Source organism: Sminthopsis crassicaudata, chromosome 1 (assembly GCF_048593235.1).
Source record: "Sminthopsis crassicaudata isolate SCR6 chromosome 1, ASM4859323v1, whole genome shotgun sequence".
Taxonomy (NCBI): Eukaryota; Metazoa; Chordata; class Mammalia; order Dasyuromorphia; family Dasyuridae; genus Sminthopsis; species Sminthopsis crassicaudata.
In genome coordinates, this window is record NC_133617.1 from 67,117,741 (window position 1) to 67,127,574 (window position 9,834).

Below are 9,834 nucleotides of genomic sequence, written 5' to 3' on the forward strand. Positions count from 1 at the left end.
TGTGGTATATGAAGGTAATATTGTTCTATAAAAAATGACTTAGAAAGACTGGAAAGATTTACACAAAATGATGCTGACTGAAACAAGCAGAACCAGAAATGCATTGTATATAATAACAGTAAGAATGTGCAAGTCAAGAAGACTTGGTTCTTCTCTGTAACTCAGTGATCCAAAGGATCCAATCCCTGTAGATTTTGGACAGAAAATGTCATCTGAAAAAAAAAACTACAGAGATTAAATGTAAACCAACACATATTATGTTCACTTCTTTTTTTCTGTTTTTTCTCTCCCATTTTTTTCCTTTTTGTTTTGATTTTTCTCTCCAAACATGATTCATAAAACACTGTGCATTAAAATAAATAAATAATTTTAAAGTATTTGATTTGACCATAAAAGGCAGCCTCAAAAGCTCTCCTCCACATGCATATGCCAAAATTATAGGAATCTTTAATGCAAACACAGAGATAGCTTTGTTCAGTGACTCAGGCAAGGCACAAAATAGGGAGGTTTTTGCTCAGCAAAGATGCTTGCCCTTATCATAGAAGATGCCTTGAGCAGAGTGTGAATGATGAGAGTCAGAGCAGTGAATGAGTCCACCAAATATTCCTGCTTAGAGAGGATACTATTTTCATTTCCTTTGAACATTTCAACATGTACAAACAGAACTAATTTTTTTTCCTTCTAAACCTTCCTCTCTTCCTAACTTTGTTATTACTGCAGAGGGCACCCCATCCTCCCAGTTCCCAAGGCTAACAACCTAGGTGCCATCCTCAATTCCTCATTCTCTCATTCTCCATATCCAGTCTGTCAGTTTTGCCTTCATAGCATCATTCATATGGGACTCCTCTCTTTTACACTACCACCAGCCTGAAACAGCTCCTCATTATCTTACACCTGGGATATTGTAATAGCCTATTCAAAAGCCAGTTCAAATCTGCTTCAAACCCTTACTAGCTAAGTGCCTTAACTCTGTTTAACCTCAATTTCCTCAAAAGTAAAATAAACTGGAGAAGAAAATGGCAAATCACACCAATATCCTTGCCAGTCAAACTGATTACAAGTCGCTCCCTTACTCAACCGTTTTCAGTGGCTCCTTCTCATCTTCCAGGATCAAATATAAAATCCTCGTTTAGATTTTAAAACTCTGGCTTTCCAATCTTCTTAGACCGTACTCCCTCCCACATTCTCTATAATCCAGTGATGTTGGTCTTCTGCTGTTCTCTTTGCTTTCTCACAACTCTGGACATTTTCACTTCCATGCCTGGAAGGTACTACCTCTTCATTTCTATGTCCTGCTTTCCTGGATTCCTTCAAGTCCCAGTTAAAATATCACCTGAATCTTATAAACACTAATGCTTTCCTTAAGAGATTTTCTCCAATTTGTTCTGTGGACATTTTGTTTGTACATATATTACTTCCTCCATTAAACTGTGAACTTTTTGAGAGTAGGGACTGATTTTGCCTTTCTTTGATTCCCCAGCATTTAGAACAGCGTCTGACACGTTCTTGAGCCCTCAAAAAAGATAGCTTAACAATCCATACAGGAAAAACCCAATGGATGCGAAACCTATCAACTAGACTTTGACTTGCAGTTGGATGGGTAACCCTTTGAATTAGCCATCAGTATATACACAGACGATGAACTAGACCTAAAACTGAATAGGGGAAAAAAAAGGTACAGGCTGATCTGAGAAATTGTACAGTATTTTTAATAATGATGAGCTAATTTCTGACACAAAACAAAGTCCTTTTCTAGTACCCACAAAATCTTAAAAGACCTAAAAAAACAAACAAAAAAAGGTTAGCTAAGGGAGGCAATGCATAGAGTGCTGAAGTCAGGAAGACCTCAATTCAAATCTGGCCTTACACACTTACTAGCTGTCACAACTCAGTTTTTCTCAGTTTTCTCATCTGTAAAATGACCTGGAGAAGGAAACAGCAAACCACTCCATTATCCTAGCCAAGAAAACCCCAAATGGGGGGGGGTGTCACAAAGAATCAAGCAACAAAAAGAAAAAGGTCTCCTAAATATTGGAACTCTATAGATAAAACTAGAGAGGATAGCAAAATAGGGAGCAATTAAATGTGATCATATGGAAAAGATCAGCTTTAAGCAATCCTAATAATTATAACAGACAGCAATGGATGTTGAAAGAGCATTGAACATGGATTGTGGATTCAAATCCCAACTCTTATACATTCTGGCTATGTTCATTAAATTCCATTTTCCTCATCTATCAAATAACCTTTGCATTAACCTTTGCACTAACTCTTGGGTTGTTGTGAAGCTGTTTCAAAAAAACCTTAAAGGAAAGGAGTATCAGCACTAGACCTTTGATTTCATGGATGTAAAATACAGGTAGGCACCTTCTCTGTAACTTATGGTATGAGTTGCCAAGAGCCCTGAGAGATTAAGTGATTTAAAGCATTGTAGAAATGGGAGTTATTTTTAGTAATGGTTATTTGTTGAATTGCAAAGAGGAGGGGGGAAGCCAGGTGGAAGGGGACTAATCTTCCTCACACTGCTTCAGAAAAGGGAGTGAAGCAGAAAGAATCTTAGACATCAGAACTGGAAAGAACTTAAAGGTCACTTAGTTCTGGAGACTCTGTGTTCTGGATCTTTTGGACAATCTAGTGAAGGCTGGGGATCCTTTCTTAAAAGACAAATGAATAAAATGAAATTCATATGATGTCAAAAGAAACCAATTATATTAAAATTCTCTCTCTCTCTCTCTCTCACACACACACACACACACACACACACACACACACACACACACACACTTAAATTGTGGTACAGTTCATGGAGCTCCTGAAATCTATGTTTGGAAATCTATTGAGGTAGCTAAGTGGCCCAGTGGATAGAGCACTGGACCTTATGCCAGGAAAACTTGAGTTCAAATGTGGCCTCAGATACTTACTGACTGATGGAACCTGGGCAAATCACTTAATCTGCACCTGCTTCAGTTTCCTCATCTGAAAAATGGGCATAATAATAATAATAGCATCTGCTTTCCCAGGGCTGTTATGAGGATAAAATAAGACAATATTTATAAAGCACTTTGCAAACCTTAAGTTGCTATATAAATTGTAAAAATCTGTTATGATTAATTATTATTCTCCTCTATGGTTCAATTATACATGGAACATTTTGCTCAGTCTCATTTTAGGAGAGACTGATCCAAAGAAGGAGGATGACTAGAGTGGAAAAGGGATTGGGGATTATCCCATATTCATTGGTGAAGTTGGAGAAGTTGACTCTGGGAATTGGGAGACCTCAAAGGGATCAAGTCACTAATAGGATCTTGTCCTTCTGAGTGTAATGGAGATCTGAAAGTACCTGGGCAGTCACACCAGCTTTCTCAGCTAATGCAATGGAAGACCCTGGTGAGTTTGCTTCTGGAAGAATCAAACTGATGCATAAATAAAGTGCTTTGGAGGGACTGGAATAGGTATAGATAATCTATAACTGGTTCGGGCTGACTTCCCCAGCTCATGGGATGAAGGAAAGGTTTTTTAATTGGCTTATCATCAGCATTAATTAATTCTTCTGCTGTTTGGGGGTGGGGGGAACAGGAGGAGATTCTTGTTTCTTTTTGTTCACTTTTAATGTGGTAATCAGGGTTAAGTTAATTTCCCAGAGTCACACAATTAGTAAGTGTCAAGGTTCTGAACACAGATTTGAATTCAGGGCTGAGTCCTCGGTGATTGTGCTACCTAACTGCCCATGCCTTTCTGGGTCTTGAGAGATCTCAGTGACATTTTGCTCACAGCATCTGATGAGAAACCATTCAGGGAAGAGGAAAGATCTTCTCCCTTCTGAAGTCAGGTAATGATTTCTATGATGCCCTATGCTTAAGTATCTTTTCTGAAATAGGCTGAGAAAAGTTGATTTCCTTCCATTTGTCCTCTCTTTTCTTTTCTCAATTTAATAATGATTACTACTAATAATTATAATATATATAATATAAATCTATCATATAACACAAAAATATTATAACAACATAACAATAATCCCCATGTGCAAAACAGCTCTAAGAAACGGGCCTTAACTTTTTTATTTTTCCATTCTCAGTGAAAGGAATAGAACCTCCAACCTTGGGAGTTTCAAAAAGTAGAGGGAGTGAAACAGAAATCTCCATTCTCAGTAAAGGGAATAGAGTCTCCAACTTTGAGAGTTTGGAAAGGTTACTAGAGTGAAACATAAAAATCTCCATTCTCAGTAAAGGGAAACTTGAGAATTTCAAAAGGTGAACCATAGAAATCTGGGAGTACAGGGTGGGTGCTGTGGCATCAGTGCTCCAGTGAGCAAAAAAGCAACCTCTGAGGAAGCCTTTGGGACCCAATGGAAAGCTAAAATGAGTACTTATTTGGCAAAGAGGTTGCCTGTGGAGATAAACTTGGAGGTACTATGTAGGAATTGAGCCTATTCCTCTAGAGATTTAGGTGATGTAGAAGAGAGTTATGCTCTTGAGATGTTGGTAAGAATGTTTGTATATTTATTTTGTGTTTTTGAAGCAACTTTTAATAAAAAAGCCATTTGATATTAAGTAGCAAAATGGAACAAGGGTATTAATCAATGGCCTCTAACAATAAGAAAACACAGCTATTATGAGTACAAGCTGATGGGAAGAAAAAGAGTTATCTTATCTCTCAGATATTATTATATATAAATATATTAGCATCCTAGGGGAGGCAGTTAGGTGACCTAATAATTAGAGTGCCTGGCCTGGAGTCAGACTCCTTATCCTGAGTTCAAATCTAGCCTTAGACACTTATTAGCTGTGTGACCCTTGGCAAGTCATCTAACCCCATTTGCATCAGTTTCCTTATCTATAAAATGAGCTGGAGAAGGAAATGGCAAATCATTCCAGTATCTTTTGCAGAAAATTTCAAATGGGATCTCGAAGAATTGGTCCCAACTGAACAATGACTGAACAATAACAAATCCTAAGGGGAAGATATAGTTAAGCTGGCCCTTAGGAGAGTAAGTCAGAATGCAAGTGTGAAATCTCATCTAGAATAAAATTGGACCTTATATGTTTGTGGGGACTCCTAGAGAGAATTTCTGCCTGGGACTTTGGGTTTGGGATATGCTAGTTTATGAGGTCCTAGAGAAATTGGGATAAAATAAAAAATTTAGTCTGACTATATAGTCAGTTTTCCATTGGGCTCCTTTATAAGTTAGTACCACTGAAGTGGTTTTATAAAAAATGCTGTATTTATAGATATATTGAATGTTTAAATCCTGGTAGTTGATGTATTACTACATGCTTATTAATATAAAGTCTGATATTAGAAATGGAAAGTTTGCAATGCTAGAATAATGGCATCTCATTGAGAAATGTCCTTAGTTTTCTGTGTTTAAACAGATCTAGACTACTTGCCTTATTGTTAAAATTCTCATGCCTTACAAGTCCATAGAATGAGATTGCCTGTGTGCCTGGAAAACCCAAGGAATCAACCACTCTGATTTAGTTCTTTGTGGGAGCCTTGCCTGTCTTTGGGGCATATTTGATTTTGTTTTGCTATTGTCCCTAAGTGAAGCTTCTCGTTCTATTAACTGAGTGTAGAATTCCATTTGGATTCCATTGGATTCTTGCAGTGGCAGGAATCCACTAGGATAAATTTCAGGTGCTCTTTGGAAAGAAGACTCAAGGAAATATACTTGAATCTCTAAAGGGATCAACTATAGTACAGATGCCTTTGTGAGGTAAGTGCTATTATAATCTTCATTTTATAGTTAAAACTAAGGTAGAGATCATACAGACCAGGGTCACATAGGTGATAAATATTTGAAGCTATATTTGAATAGACCCAAGGCTCTAATTATTAATGACCTAGCTGCCTCATTTGTGAAGATCAAATGAAATTTTATCAGTAAAGAGTCTAGCATAATACATATGACATAGAACAAATGGTCAATAAATGCTTGTTCTTTTTCACTTCCTACTTCCCCAGAGATTTTGGTTGCCATGTATAGAAAAAACAACTTGGAAATTTTATCCAGACCTCAGTTAGACCCCAGGCCTTATGAACTGGGGAAATCATGGTAGAGTTTTAAATCAGGATGGATGCTGTCTCAAAAGAGGTGAACTTCTAGTCAACTCTAGTTTCTTAATCTGTGTGTGGAGAATCCCATGTGTTCTGTAATTGTGTTAAGGACTGAGTCTTCTTGAGATGGAAAGCTTGATCTTTTTTTTTAACCAATCATTGAACCCACTCTGTGAGTGAAATTCCAGAGCACAGCCAAGGAGCCCTTGAGGAATGGAAAGAGGCAAAGTATTCTAACCCCTGGCACTAAAACAAGTAAGTTTGGTTTCTTCCAAGAGAGTGAAGGGTTGACTTCCAACCTAGTTACAGAATGTTTACACAAAATCCACTTTCTCTCCAAGGTATTTCCCTTGCATGTCATCAAGATTCTTCCAGAAACAAGCTGCTTAGTATCTTCCATCTGGAAAGGTTGCAGTGAAATGAAAGCATTTTCACATGAAAAACAGTTTTCCATAAATTGCACTGAAGCTATCTGATTTCAGGATTGGAGAAAACACAGGAAATACTCAACTACTCAGTATCTGAGCTCTTTAAATTAACTTTGTGTTCTGGTTTGATTTTATTACTAAGGCAACGCCAGTGATTTCAAGGGATCACTCAAATTAAATTGCCACTTCCATCATCAGGTCTCTCCCATATCCTAGATCTCTCACTAGCTCCCTATTACAACATAATTCCTTCACTCTTAGAGCCCCTTAATTTGGCTTTGGAGGATTAAAAGATTTTAGGACTATAAGAGATCTTAAAGATTATCTTTTCTAACTTCATCACTTTACAAATGAAGAAACAGATCCAGAGCTAGAAAGGTATATACCCAAAATCACAAAGGAAAAGTTTGAACCTGAAAAGCCTATGTGTATCCAGCAAAATACCTACCACAGAGTTTAGATATAGTGTAGGAAATACCACAGCAAAGACATCCTACAATTCACAGGAAAAAAAAAAATCCAAAAAAGGACTCAGTAATAAAATCCATAGACTCTGATTTGTGGTTGTTGAGTCATTTTTCACCATGTCCCACTTTTCAAGATCCCATTTAGGGTTTTCTTGGCAAAGATATTATTTTGCCATTTCCTTCTCCAACTCATTTTACAAATGGACAACTAAAAAAAAATTGGGTCAAATGACTTGCCCAGGAGCACATAGCTATTTCTGCCTTAAAGTAGATTAAAAAAAAATAATCAGAGACAAATATTTTTATAGAGGAAGAGGAAGACAAAAATCCTAATTTGAGGGGGGAAACAATATGAAAGACATAAAGAAAAAATATAAATCATTCATAATTTTAAATATGAATGAATTAAATAAACCAATGCATATGATTGAAAAATTGCTAAACAACAACTTCTTGGTTCTAAGCCCAGCCCTTGAAAAAAGTTGAAAAAAGGGAATTACTAGGTAATGCAGTGGACAGAACCCTCACCTCCTACCCCCTACCCTTCCCTATTCTACCCCTACGCTGGCCTAGAGTCAGGAAGACTTAAGTTCAAATATGACCTGAGATATTTATTGTGTGACCCTTGGCAAGCCATTTAAACCTCTGATTGCCTTAGTTTCCTCATCTGTAAATTGAGTTGGAGAAAGAAATGGCAATAATCCTGTTCAGTGACCATCTGAACATGAACATAAGTCAGAGTACAAAACAACATCAAAAATATTTGCTACTATGGGGCAAGAGATTTAACAAAGAATCCAAAATGAAGAGAAAATTTTTGTGGTAATGAGGTCTTCCAAATGCTTCTATTTGCAGATGACATTACATTAGTTGCATAAAGCTCTGGAATATTGGAGAGCCTCCTGGAAGAAATCAATAACCACACAAGAGTAGGGTTGGACCATCCACTCAGAAGACATCAAGTGATTAAAGAATGTCTATTGCTCAGATTTTGACAAGAGTTTATCCATTATTATATATATTTGGGACAGTGTAGTACAATACAGAATTAGATCCAGAACTAAATAGGGGAAGAAGGGAAGGTTAAATTGCCTTTAGGAAGAAGGATTGCTTTTAAGATCAAATATTAGCTCCTCTATTTTATTTTTAAAACTCTTCACAAATTGGAACCAACTTATCTTTCCAATCTTATTATACATCACTCCTTCCTCATTGTTTACAGTATGGACAGAAGAAGAATTTATATACATATTTAAGGTTTGTGAAATACTTTACAAACATCTCATTTGACCCTCCTCAAAAGAACCCTGAGAGATGGAATCTTATTGTTCTCATTTTACAGATAAGGTAACTGAGGCTGAGAATTAAGTGATTTGCCCATGGAGTAAATATCTGAGACTGGGATTTGAATTTGGGTCTTTGTAACTCCAATTCAAAGTGTCTCTGATATCCTAGCTGCTAGTGCCTTCTCCTCATAGATTTGCCTGGCACTTATTCTCTGTATATTTTGAATATATTTACTTATGCACACAGAATTATAGAATCTGAGAAGAGGAAGGGACTTCTGGTCCAACCCAAACATGTAAGGAATATGTATTCTATAAGTGACTGCTGAGCTTTTGCCTGAAACTCAGGCTGCTTTAGAACTCTAATTGTCAAGAAGTTGGTTCATGGCTTCAAGTCAAAATTCAAGTCAAATTCTACCTTTTGCCCGAAATCTTTGGTCTTGGGAAATTGTTTATTTATTTTGGGTTTGGGGGATTAAAAAATTTATATTAAACAAATATAAAATGAGAAAAAGATTGCCAAGTACTATAGAACACAAGAGAATATTCAATAGAAAACATTAAATTTCCATTTCAAGAAAATCTATGTAATATGTACCACACATTGTTTTCAAAGCTACCCAGTTTTTCTTTGTTTACTTGTTGGTTTTCTTTTGTTCTGTGCTGTGTACTTTTTGCTTTACTTTTTTTATACTCCCTCCCCCCCATCTTAAAGAAGGCTACAATTAAGCTGTGTATATAGCTTAACATATAAGAATATATATATATATATGTATATATATATGCACACACACATAAATATACATATACCTAGAAATATACATATACATAAATATCTATAAACATACTCATATGTATATATATATATATGACTGTCCTATGTTTTTTCTACTTGTCATCTGTTTCTCTGGGTAGCATCTTTCTTCATAGGTCCAAGTCTTTCCATGTTTTTCCAAATCAATTAGCCCATCATTTTTTGCAACACAGCAATATTACAACCCAATAACATCTTATCTGAGAAATTGTCTATGAAAGTTTTTCCCCTAAAACTTAATTCATTGCTTTTATTCTTGGCTATATAGCTTTTATTTATACAAAAAAAGTAAAGATAAATGAAATTATTCTTTTTTTTACTTCAACAATACTTATCTCTTGATACAGTTTAAAGTCTGATACTACTGAAGGCCTTTACATCTTTTGTTCTTGGTTTCTTTAAAGTTCCTGATCTTTTGCTCTTCCAAAAGAACTTATATTATGTTTTTCTAACTCAGTAAAATATTTTTTAGTAATTTAATTGGGATGACATTAAATAATTTAGATAAACTTCTTATTTTAAAAAATTATATTGACTTTGTCTACCGATGAACAATAAATATTAATTCAATTGTTTAGATCTAACTCTATTTGTATAAAAAGTGTGTTATGTTTATGTTCATATACTTTCTGTGTTTGGCAAGTATACGCTCGGGTATTTTATACTGTCTCAGTATTTTAAGTGGTCTAAAACAATAATGAATAATATTGCTGACCGTGTAGATTCTCTATTTTTCACATTTGATTAAATCTATTTTAACTTTAATTTTGTCTGAGATCATGGTT

General features: G+C 35.7%; 1 long non-coding RNA gene across 1 annotated transcript; it reads left to right on the plus strand.

Moving 5' to 3' along the window:
• The first annotated feature begins 3,038 nt into the window (after positions 1-3,038).
• Positions 3,039-8,049, plus strand: LOC141552217 (uncharacterized). Its single transcript, XR_012485084.1, has 3 exons — positions 3,039-3,387; positions 5,606-5,713; positions 7,805-8,049. It is a non-coding gene; the product is annotated as an uncharacterized LOC141552217 (long non-coding RNA).
• The last annotated feature ends 1,785 nt before the right edge of the window (positions 8,050-9,834 follow it).